Source organism: Rhinolophus hipposideros (genome assembly GCF_964194185.1).
Source record: "Rhinolophus hipposideros genome assembly, chromosome: 8".
Lineage (NCBI taxonomy): Eukaryota > Metazoa > Chordata > Mammalia > Chiroptera > Rhinolophidae > Rhinolophus > Rhinolophus hipposideros.
Window position 1 is genome coordinate 29,555,993 of NC_138054.1, and position 12,779 is coordinate 29,568,771.

A 12,779-nucleotide genomic window follows, 5' to 3' on the forward strand; every position below is an offset into this window, starting at 1 on the left:
CCAAGGCTTTGATGTTTTGTCACTAGCCTGTTACAAACTGCCACTTCTCTTCCTCCAGCTGGAATCCCTTTGTTTTATTTCAGTCCATTTTGCTTAAATGTGTTCTACTAGCAAAAGTGTTCCTAGTGAAAAGATGGGTTATTTCATCTTTTACCATCAAATATGTGCTCCACCTATGTTACGTATTGTCCCAGGTTTCCAGTTCCCCCCAAAGTGTAGTGTACTTTCTTACCAGGAAGAAGAGAAATTAGTAAGTTAATTTCATTCAGAGTAAAAGTCAACTCCTTGCTATGTCATCACCTCTATTTTGCCTCTTGCTCACCCAGGCCAGCCACAATGGCCTTCTTGTTATTCCTCAAACATACCGGACACATTCTCACTTGAGGGCTTTTATTTCAGCTGTTTTCCCTGTTTTAAGTATTTGCTTAAATTCCACCTTCTCCCTGAGCCTTCTCATCACCTTATTTAACACTGAAATTCAACCTCTGCCTTTTTATTTATCCACCATAACATGATCTAAATATATATTGTCCCCCCTCCATGGCACTTATTTCCTTCTAATATACTATTAATTTACCTAAAAAAAATTCTTGTTTATTTTCTGTTTATAATCAGATTATAAACTCCATGAGGTTTGAAATTTAATTTTTTAGACTGATGCATAATAGGTGACTAGAACAGTGCCTGGCACATAGCAAATGCTCAATAAATGTTTGTTGGATGAAAGAATCAATGTCTAATTACCTATGATAGTTCCCTTTTCACAAGCATTTGCATCAAAATCTAAAAAAAGGCTAGAGGAGGCAATAGTCAAAAAGGGTGGCAATTCAAGTATCTTTCGGATTCACATAAATTCACAAATCATTCAGAAAATATGTTTGGATAGTCGGTTTTTCTAGGTGGGTCTTAAATTATACTACAAACATTACCAACTTCTCAGCCTACTCCTCCAGCCAGCTGTTTCAAACTCTTTAACATGAATATTGATTGCTGCTATAACTGAGGGCTGAGTAATCAGCAAAAGTAGCAAACTATAGGGAAAAAGTTGAGTGAGAGCTAATTAGTGTTATCCAAATTGTATTGAAAATATTGTTAGTGACTTGATGCTGCATTAGCATTTGGATACAATTCGACTGGTACTTATTTATTTTGCTAAATTTATAAGGCTAGGTGACATTATGGAGAATTCATAATGTTATGCCTCACAAACATTAACTCCCTATTTCTTCAGGAGTACTATTAAGTATTCATTGACTTGCAAGTGGCAGAGAATCCACCTCAAACTATCTGAACCAAAGACAAATAGGGGAAAAAAGGACAATATGGTTCCTGCATCTAGGAAGTCAAAAGAAAAAAAAAATATTTATCACTCAAACATTTAAAACATAAGCAAAATAAAAATACAATATTAACTATCTGAACATTTAAAAATAGTGTAAGCTAGGTAATTATTCTAAATTTATATCCACATACTTTAATCAGTTTCTTAGCCATAATCTATCTTAGCACCATGTTACAACCTTGTGATGGTGAATTTTGTGTGTCAGCTTGCTGGGCCCAGGTTGACTGCCCACATGTTTTGTTAAACCTCATTCTGGGTGTGTCTGTAAGGTACTTTGGATGAGTTGAATATTTGAATTGCTAGACTGAGTAAAGCGATTGCCCTCGCCAATGTGGGTGGGCATAATCCATTCTGTTGGAGGCCTGAGATTCCATCTCTCTGCCTGACTGTTTTTAACTATTTTTAAGAGGAAACATCATTCTCCTGTCCTTGGACTGAAACTTCACCACTGGATATCTTGGGTCTCCAGCTTGCAGATGGCAGATGATGGGACGTGCAGCCTCCATCATTATGTGAGTCGACACCTTATAAGAAATTTCTTTCCATATATATGCCCATCATACTGGGTCTGTTTCTGTGTAGAATCCTAACACAAGCTGTTTTTTAAAAGAATGCATTATTTTTCAATATGGCTGCTTTATTTTTTCATAAATTTCCTGCGATTTTTTTTCCAAGTTGCATTTTAAGGTTAATAAATTTGAAATCTTTGACATCTTCAATTAACTTTTCTTTCTACACCACAGTATTTTGAAATGAGACAAACATTTTCTTTATAAATGTTGAGGTACCAGGTAACCTCAGAGCACATTCTGCAAAATGGAGAATACTCTCAAATCTCTTTTTTCCATATTGAGATATTCAAATATTTCAGGACAATTCTTTTTACAGGTACTGTCTTTTTGCCTCTGTTCTTTGACAAATATATAAGACAAAGCTCTTTAAATAAGTTGTCTCTAATTATGATTTTTTGAATGTTTTGCCAGATATACCGTGTTTCCCGGAAAATAAGACCAGGTCCTATATTAATTTTTGCTCCAAAAGACGCATTAGGGCTTATGTTCAGTGGATGTCATCCTTAAAGATCATGCTAGGGCTTATTTTCCAGTTAAGTCTTATTTTCGGAGAAACACGGTAGATTATGTAAAATACTAAACCTTCTCAATTTTATCCGATTCCAGTACATAATACAGATTTATCCAATTAAAAATAGAAACTTTATTTTAAAATTTGTCCCACAACTTGAGCTATTCCTAAGCACAATTATGAAATTTCAGAATTATATTTTGTGTAATAGTTGAGCCCTTATTCTTTGTTTTGTTCAGTTCCTCCTTTGCTTTTGTAAGGATACATTTTCTCACCTTATTTGCACACTTTGTGTTCATTGCAATTTGTTAAAAGATCCAAAAGCTGAAGTCTGTAGGTACTTCATTTGCTTAATAATTTGATTCAAGATTTTCAACTGATTTTGAACGAAATACAACAAAAATTTGGGACGATTTATAAAAACGCACAATATCTTTATGGGACAAGAAGGTTGATTTAAAAAGCAGTTCTTTAAAAGTATAAATATTTCTGAAATCCATTTGATGATGGATCTCAAAGAGAAAGCATGTAATATTTAACATCGGTGTCATCACATTTTGGTGTTCAGGTGCAGTGTGTGTGTGTGTGTGTGTGTGTGTGTGTGTGTGTGTACAGCTACAGCTTCTATTTTCCTTAGTGGAATATCCCAACTTATTTGAACACAATCATGAATTATGTGTACAGCACAATCAATTCCTAGAATACACCTCTTCCATATGCTTCTTAATTTTGTAAGAATTATGTTTTTACCATGATACCATACTCCACTAAAGTTATATTTTTACTACAACAAAACAAATAATTGTGGCTTCAATGTTTTACTTTTACATTGATTTCACAGTAGCAGTCAATAATTTCAAATGTTTCTTCTTTAACAAAATTAAGTTCCAAAGCTTTGCTTTGATTCCACGAATTGTATGAAAAATTGAACCATTATTAGACTAATTGATTTTCTGTCTGAAGCGTCTGATGACACTGATAGAAAACTGGCATCACTTCTTTTACCAGGAAATCCAACATGTTAACAGCTATTGCTTCACTTTTCATTCATGTAAAAGAAAACATGAATTGAAAATAAACACACTTAATTTAAAATTGAAATCCTTTGATCTAAATGAAAAGTCATGGTTCTCAGAGTGATTTTTAAACATAAATTCTTCACTTGCATCAGTTAAATTATTATTATTATTATTTTGGACTCAGGCTTTAAAATAACCACTGACTTTTGAAATAGACACTGATGCTTCATCAGCAGATTGATGCCTTCTGATTTTTACATGTCAGTGATATCAACTATGGCCCCCAAAGTAAACAGTGAATGTTTATAAGCATTATGGGCAAGTCAAGAGTTCAAGTCAACATCAGAAACGAGACATCAGCACTTTCATTTTTACTCAACATACATTGTTTAGCTCATTACTATTGAAATATTTATTTCAAAAATTTAAAACTCTTCATCAAAAATTAAATAATAGTTGTATGTCACTAGCAAATAACCAAACCTCTGTATTAAGAGTATTCACTTTATACTTTATTTGCTCTACAGAATGACTGCTCAGTCAGTCTTATTTTCTACATATGTTTCATATACACTTAAACCGTAATTTCTCTCATTACTCACTGACCCCTGACTGGCAGCCTGGTGACTCTATGCATTTCACAGGCTGGAGCTGGGGCTCCAATACACCAGTGGTTGGCAGAGTAGATGGCATTTATATTTCCTCCACCATCAGCTGAGACTAGAAGTGAGATGTCCCTAGTCATGTGCTTATGGGTCCATTGCACGCCCCTTTGAAATGAAGGTCTTAGTTACGTGGCATTCGGAAAGAAGAGTAACAGAATGTTCTTGGTCATTTTTCATATTTCACCACATACTAAAGTGAAAACTTGGTACGCTGTACATGCTCCTCACACACTACCAGACAAGACTGTGCCAAGAAATGGCATTACTGAAAAGTGGAGGCCTCCCAAACCTATTGTGTCTTATTTTAATGAAACTGGAGTCAGGGAGTCATGATACTAAACCAAATGAATTATCAGCTCAGCTGACATCATTTGGGCCCCAGGGCAAACCAAAGTGTCTAGTGAACCTCATCACAGGAAGCAGAAAGTCCAAAGTGAGGAACAAAGCTAGCCTGGGGAGGTAGTGTTCCAGGAGGTGGGGTGACAGTGAGAGAATAACAAAAAGGTAGTTAGAGGCCAGTTCACTGAGAGCCTTGTAAGCCAAGGCAAAGATTTCAGGTTTTATTTTACATAACCCAAGAAGTCTTTGGAACGCATTGATCTGATTAATGTTTAAAAGGTCACTTACCTGCTTCCTGGAGATTAGACAATAGAGGATAAGAATGGAGGCAGGAAAACCTGTTAGGAAGCCATTGCTATTGTCAGGTAAAAGGTGATGGTGTTTAGGAGGAGGATAGATGTTGTAGATGTGAAAAATGGTCCAATTTGGGAAATATTTTAAATGTCTATCTGACAGGGTACATTGATAAATTCAATGTGGGGAGTAAGAGAAAGAGAGGTGTCAAAGGTAAACTCAAGGTTTTAGGATTAGCCTTTGGAGGAATGTTGGTGACATGTACAGAGATAAGGAACATTGTGGAAGAGTGGCTGGAGGGAGAAACTAAGAGTTCAGTCCGTTTGTTAAGTTCAGTCAGTCTGTTAAGGTTAATTTGGACATAACTATTAAATGAACATGTGTAAAGTTGAGTAGGTATTTGGACAAACGAGTATGCATTGTGGACTGGTTGGGGCAAGAAATATAAATGGGAAATCAGGAGTATAGATTTGGCATTTCTGTAAGAGTAGATAAGATCACTTCATTAGTAATAATGAAAACGCATTAATTGCATTTTCATTATTACTAATTGTATCAAAATTACCACATGCTCTTTGAAACACACACACACACACACACAAACACAAAAAAGAAACACAAAAAAAGACTAACCCTCTTTGTTCCACGGAAGAGTTTTAAAAGTTACATTGCATAAAATGAACCAATGATGGGGGGAATTAGTGTACTTAGGTTTTCCTTTAATTATCTTCTAAAATAATTCATGTTCTTCATTGCTCTCTACAGTGCTTGGTGCAATGTTGCAACCTAATAAAAGTAATAGACCACTAACTCTCATTTTACTTCATTCATTTACTAGAAAAATACATAGAAAATTAAATATTATAAAATTCATACTTCTGAATGGGTAATGAAATGAGACAAATGCCTCGAGGTGCATTCGCCATTTGATTTGGTGATCTGCCTATCACAAAACGTGCATTTCCTATCTACAGTCATAAGCCCAATTTAATCAAAATATGATTTCCCCTGGACATACCAATCAGTAATTGACTCTTCAAATGCTTCGCATGAAAGAAATTCTGGTAATTTATTAAGCATCTAATGACAGTTTACTGATGATGCAAGAGGACAGGTAGTAGACAAAGGACCAGAGGGACCAGTAATCAAAGAGATATCAAGCCACTGACTTGTAGAGAGAGACACATTTAGAAATAATACAAGATGAAGGGCTTGAGAATGAAAGGTGGAAAAAAGGACCATCAAATGTGTCTAATTATGGAAGTAGCCAACCTCAAAGATTCCAAATTGGAACTCTGATGTTATGGTTGAGCAAGGAATCTTAAATTCCATTTTACTTGGTGTAGTCCCTTTGTAGAACCTCTTTGATCTAGGAGCAGGAAGGCCAATGAGCTGGCATAACCTTTTGAAATCTTCTGTCATCAGTATACTCAGTGCCAGATAAGAGCAAAAGAGAGAATGAACCAAATAGATTTTTTTCTTTTTTTTTTTTTTAGATTCACATATAAGTGAGACACAGTATTTGTCTTTCTCTGTCTGGTTTATTTCACTTAGCATAATGCCCTCGAGGTCCATCCACATCCATGTGGGTGAAAATGGCAGGATTTCTTTCTTTTTTTGTGGCGGAATCATATTTTATTATAATATATGTGTATATTTGTGTGTGTGTGCATATATATATAGTGCTTTCTTCATCCATTCATCCATTGATAGACACTTGTTTCCATATCTTGGCTATTGTAAATAATGCTCCCATGAACATGGAGGTGCATATATCTTTGCAAGTTAGTGTGTTTTTTTTTTTTTCTTTTCTTTTCTTTGGATAAATACCCGGAAGTGGAATTGCTGGATCATATGGTAGTCTTATTTTTAATTTTTTGGGGAATCTTCATATTGTTTTCCGTAGTGACTGCACCTAGCAACAGTGCACAGGGCTTCCCTTGTGAAAATATTCTATCTTCATCAACGTTTATCTCTTATCCTTTGATAATAGCCATTCTAACAGAAGAATTTTCTTAATATCTATCCCATGATGATGTGGATGGCAACAGTAATAATAATAAACAGAGCACATTAAAACTTACAAAGAACTTTTAACAAAAGATCTCATTTAATTACCATAACAAGTAGATGAGTTAGGCAGATTATGTCTAATTATGTTTAATATGTCCAATTTTCAGATGAGGAAAATGACACTTGGAGAGGGTGTATAATTGCCAAAGGTCACATAGTTTGTGAGGGAAGCACGACCAGTCCTCTGATTTGTCTGGCTTCACATTGCTACACATTGATGCCATGCAGGGTAGCCAGAGAGATCACAGCCCTAAGGAGCCATAGTTGCTGGTGATATATGCCTAATACACTATGCTCTGAACAGCATAGCACAGTCTTATTTTAAGCTTTTCTTTGCCAAATATTCTTAAGAGAGAAGATAATAACAGGACTTGGATTTCCTTTAAAATGGTATTTAAATTGTTCAGAGTGGATCAACATTTAATGTGACTGATGAATATCACTAATTCTCTTAAATGAAGTCTTTTCTCAACAGCAGTTAAATATGTTTGGATAAAAAAACAAAAAGTGGCCTAAGTTGCGAAACTCAGGCCCAAAGTATGACAAGAATGTCTCAACTTAGAAAGATCCTAACAAGATTCTTCCTTCTTTGCCATATTCAGACACATTACCAACACTCACGACTTTGATACATTGCCTTCACAGTACTTTGTGTACTTCCCAAGACAGTTAATTTTCTTTGAAAATTCCTATAGTCACCAGTTATTTCCTCTTCTTAAGATGGTTGTCCTTTGGTCCTCACTGCATGAGAGCTGGCCATTTTAGCAGTTTCTGCTTCATGTGGGAATTAAAGTCAGGCTACCACAGACACAAAAATCATGGGCAATCTCCTGGAAAGATTAGAAACAAAATTGAATGACAGTTATGAGCCCTTTTATCACTTATTACTGAGAGCTATTTTCCTGAGTCATCTGCTGAAAATGAACACTGTAACAGGCTGTAATGATAGTCAGGATTCATCCACCATGGATTGCTATGTAAATTCTAATATCTATTTCTTGATTTATCAACTTTAGATTGTATGTACTTATGCCACACTATAAAACATTAGTATGTTATCTCTCAATTTTATTGGTTATGTTATTAGTATTTCCAGAAATTACATTTGTGACTAAATAATATATCTAGACCACTATTTATTGTTTATCCATCAATTTAGAGAGTATCTATTGACTCCTCTCTAGATAAGTGATAAAATTAGTGAACCTATTGTTTTTCCATCTATTTTCCTCCCCCTTTTCTCCACATTCTAGCTCTTATTAACCATACTATTACTTTTACATATTCTGTAATTATTACTATCTCCTATGCTCTGTCTATAAATTGATTCTATAAAATGAAAATAAACACATATATAATTGTAACATAAGTATTATTTTCCTCAGATCTAAGTGAAGTGATTGGATCCAAAGAGAAGACTATGTTAATGTCTATGTCACTTGATTTCTACTACACAAAAGAGAATGTCTATTTTAAGCATTAAGAGCAAATGGATTCTTGTTTCCTAGCTGTCTTCCTTATAGAGTGTTCATTATTTGGAATATGGATTTCACTACATCTGTGTATCCTAAAAGTGCTAAATGCCTTTATTTTCCTTATTGAAAGGGGAAAAGACAAGTGATTTCATCTTATCAATTTCTGAGCCATGAGCTTTGTGATAAATTGACTTGCTTATTAAAGAGACTCTATATATAGCTCTCACTAATTTTCTCTATTTCTTATTAGGATGGCTGCTTAATTATCTTCTCTTCGCATTGCCTTGTATTTCTTCTATTGTGGTTCAATCCTATGTTTTACACTGTTCAGGAATCCTGTTTTGTTTTGTTGGAATACAACTTCAAGTAAATTTTATTTTTAGAAAGTTTGTGTGACCTCTCCAATAAAATTGATAGTTGCCTGCTAGCTTTCACTCCTGATTAAAAAGTGTGATGGCAGTCTGATTTTTGGTCGGTTGTGGATAATCTATTTTTTTCCCATCTGGGACTTATTAGAATTTCTCATTGCTCGTAAGTTCTTAAATTTTATAAAAGTGCATCTATGTCTTTGTTTCAACTTGCATAATCAATTATGCCTTTAGCTCAGATAAATTTTCTTGTATAATTTATTTGATTATATTCCCGTCAGTGGGGAAGAGCATAATGTTATTTTCTTTAGGAACTCTAATTAATTATTTTTGTCTATTCTGGATTGACCTTTTATATCTTTTACATAATCTCAGATTTTCCATTCCCTTAGTATTTAGTTCTGAGAGATTTTTCTAAACTTTATCTGTCAAATCACCCAAATTCATTTTCAGGCATGTTCATCCATTATTGAATTCTTCTATTGTTTTTTTTTTGGGCGGGCGGGTTTAAAAATCTTGTTTAATTTCTGAAAAATCTGTCTTACTTCCTGATTACTCCTTTTTCAGAGTGGTCTAATTGTGTTCTGAGATGCACTGTCTTCTTGAATATCATCCAGGATAGCAATTAATTTTTAATTTTTTTTTAAGGTTTTCTTCTGTTACTTATGCTAGCTCTAGTTCCCTAGGGTCATTATTTATTTATTTATTTATTTATTTATTTATTTATTTATTTATTTATTTATTTATTTATATTTTTACTTTTGGGAATCCACTTTTATGCTATTGGTTATATAACTATTAACATGGGTAAATGAGGACCATGCAGTTAGCATACATTGGAAAGTTTTTATTGTCACTCCGTTACTTTGATTTACCAAAGGACCCTCTTCTTGGTGAGGCTGACAGGAGGCAGTGCTCTGACCATCAGGTTGCCCTGTGGAGTGTATAGGCAGGAAATGGGCAGGTAGTTTCAGTATCCCTAACAATGCAACTGAAAGGAAGATTACTCTGGCACCAAAGTGGTTTCTCTGCTTTGTTCTTCTGCCAGCCTGGAACTCTTTTTTCCCCCTTCTCCCAAATTCGTCCATGTTTTGGACTGCTATGTGGGTCTAGACTTATCTCTAATTCCCATTTCTTTTCTTTAATCCCAACTCCCCAGTAAGGATCCTCTGGGGTAAATCTAACACTTTGACTAGAAATAAGTTCCCAAGTACTTAATTAAGATGGAGGCAAATGCTACTCAATATCCTTGTGGGAGGTGGAAGGATCAGCAGTTCCAGCTGTTTTATTGACATTCCTTCATTTAATTGGCCTGAACCATGCACCAAAGTCCACTCCTGATCTTCAGGCCTGCCAACTCCAGGATTAAATCTTTCTGATGTTTCCTAGGAAGAATGTCTCCCATCTTATACTACAATCAGTATCACATCACAGTTCATTCTTATTCCCACTAACTACTCAGATTCTACAAAAGTGATGGTACTCAATAAATACGTGTTGAATGAATAGATGGACAAACACATGAATTAATAGATTTTGATATATTCCTTTTGATACATTTTCATTGTTATTTTAATGAACTTTGTAATGTGGGTAGGTGCTCAAATCATCATTTTCAAACTGATAGAATTTTTAATGAGTTATTAAAATCATAATTATAAAAATTATGTTTTATAAAGTTTATGATATAGTATTATATAATAGAATCAAAATGCTTAATTTCATATATATTATGACTTCTACTTTTCAGATACTACTCTGTGTGTGTGTGTAGACAGAGACTAGGAAAAATATCACATAAATGGTAATTTAATCTGATTTTTCAATTTCTAGAGACTTGGGTTCATGTTTTCTTTTTATTTGAATTTGTTGTAATATTATTTATGTAATAATAAAAATATGAAATTAAATTAGATACCAGTGGAAAGAGATGCTGCGATCTCCAGGTTGATGTAATATGAAAAAAAAAATACGCTGACCATTAGAAAAGGCTTTCTACATCTAACCTAAAACCTTCCTTTGTCACTTTTGAATGGGTCTCTCTTCCACCCACTACCAAGAAAACTGTTCTTGTCTTACTGACCATTTCTGATGATTCAATATTATCTGCTTCGATAATTATTATATCCATTCAGTAAATAAATTTTAAACCAATTTCCCTAGGTATCATGCTAAATCTGGGGATACAAAGATAAATAAAAGTCTGTATGTTTTTAAAGATTATAGCCTAGTGATTCTTCAATGGGAATTCAGAGAGGTTCTTACAGTCTTCTTTTATTTGCTGACTTTTAAGAAACTCTCCCCAACTTTCATTGTGCCTTTTCTCATAGATCTAATTACAACTATTGAAAGTTTAATTTTGTAATTTCCAAGGAAAAAGTGCAAAGCAAAGATAAGAAGGACAGAAAAAGGGAGGAGGGAACTAAAGAGACTAAAAGAAAAGAGAAATAAAGGCAACAATAGAAATTTATTTAAATGAGTCAAGGCATATAGGGAAAATTAAGAGAAAGATATCCTTCTTGGGCAAATATGAAAATAATGAAAACTCTCCCTTTCCCATATACAAGGTCAAACAATTAAGTTCACAAACTCATACTAGAAATAGTGCTACATACCACATTGCTGAATATCACTACAACAATCACCTTCGAAGCTAATGCACCTGGGAAGCTAATGTACCAATACCAGCTCCTAGTCCACCCTTCAAAGTAATTTTGGAACTCTTTATCTGGAATGGCCATCAGAGCTGTTGTCGTATTAATCTGAATATCCTGAGTGTCATCAAAATGTCTTCCTTTCAATGTTTCCTTTATCTTCAGGTAAAGAAAGAAGTCATTGGGGGCCAGATCAGGTGAGTAGGGAGGGTGTTCCAATACAGTTATGTGTTTACTGGCTACAAACTCCCTCACAGACAGCGCCCTGTGAGCTGGTGCATTGTCGTGATGCAAGAGCCATGAATTGTTGACGAAAAGTTCAGGTCTTTTTCATCTAACTTTTTCATGCAGCCTTTTCAGCACTTCCAAATAGTAAACTTGGTTAACTGTTTGTCTAGTTGGTACAAATTCATAATGAATAATCCCTTTGATATATAAAAAAAAGTTAGCAACATCGTTGCAACAAGTTCCCGAACCTAATTGTCAGTCCTTGTATGCTCTTTACATTGTAAATTATAGACTCCTGTATTGTTTCTGTATTCCTGTGCATGTTTCTACTTTGTGAAATTATTCATTTGTTTCATATATTGCTTTGTGTTATCATTGCTATGGCCATCTAAGTGCTGTATAAGAAAGTCCAGTATGTTTAAAAGAAGAGTAAAAGGTGGTTTCTGACTGAGAGCTTAAGGGGCTTTTCTATATTAAAGTTCAGAATTTTATCTCATGGATTTTATGAAATCTATTTTGGCTCCCATGTAAGTGTTATCTCATACTTAACTAAGTTCTCCAACACTGAGTCTTTCAGAAAATTAAGCTATTTCAACAAACAAGGGCTTCACATACTTGTAGTGGAATTTCCTTATGGATTTATGCCTTACCATAAGCTTGGGTGGTTAAACAGCATCTCTATCCATCCAGTTTTTCATGCCAGTAATCTGGGAGTCATTCTTGACACCTGCCTCTCTCTCCATCCCTATATCCTATACATCACAGGTATTATTGATCCTACATTCAGAATGGGTCTTGATGCCTTCGAGTTCTCTTTATTAATCCTGTCAGCACTCTGGTCCTGAGTTAGACCTCGATCATCTTGCACATGGATCACTGAAATGGCTGCCTAACATACTTCCGAGTCTCTCTCTCGATCGCTTCAATCCATTTTCCACATAACAGTAATAGTAGTATTTTTAAAAACTCAAATTTACCACATGGCTCTCCTGCTCAAATCTCTTCAATGACCTCCCATTGCTCTTAGAACAAAACTCTAGATCAGGGGTGTCCAAACATTTTTCAACGTTTTTCACCAAGGGCCATATGCGGTAAAATACACAAACAGCCGGGCAACTCACTCAAGGTGAAGTATGTATTGCCTCACCTGGTTTATTTAAGTAAACTAAATATATTTTTGGAATTTGCTGCGGGCCAATAAAAAATGGAGTGCGGGCCGCAGTTGGCCTGCGGGCCGCA

The 12,779-nt window shown here is 34.8% G+C and overlaps 1 long non-coding RNA gene across 1 annotated transcript in view; it reads left to right on the forward strand.

Annotated features, from left to right (window-relative positions):
* LOC308500808 overlaps positions 1 to 12,779 on the forward strand; it is a 65,601-nt gene that overhangs the window by 8,091 nt on the left and 44,731 nt on the right. The window contains exon 2 of the long non-coding RNA XR_013993787.1: positions 1,750 to 1,854. This is a non-coding gene — a long non-coding RNA (uncharacterized lncRNA). The remainder of the gene's footprint in view (positions 1 to 1,749; positions 1,855 to 12,779) is intronic.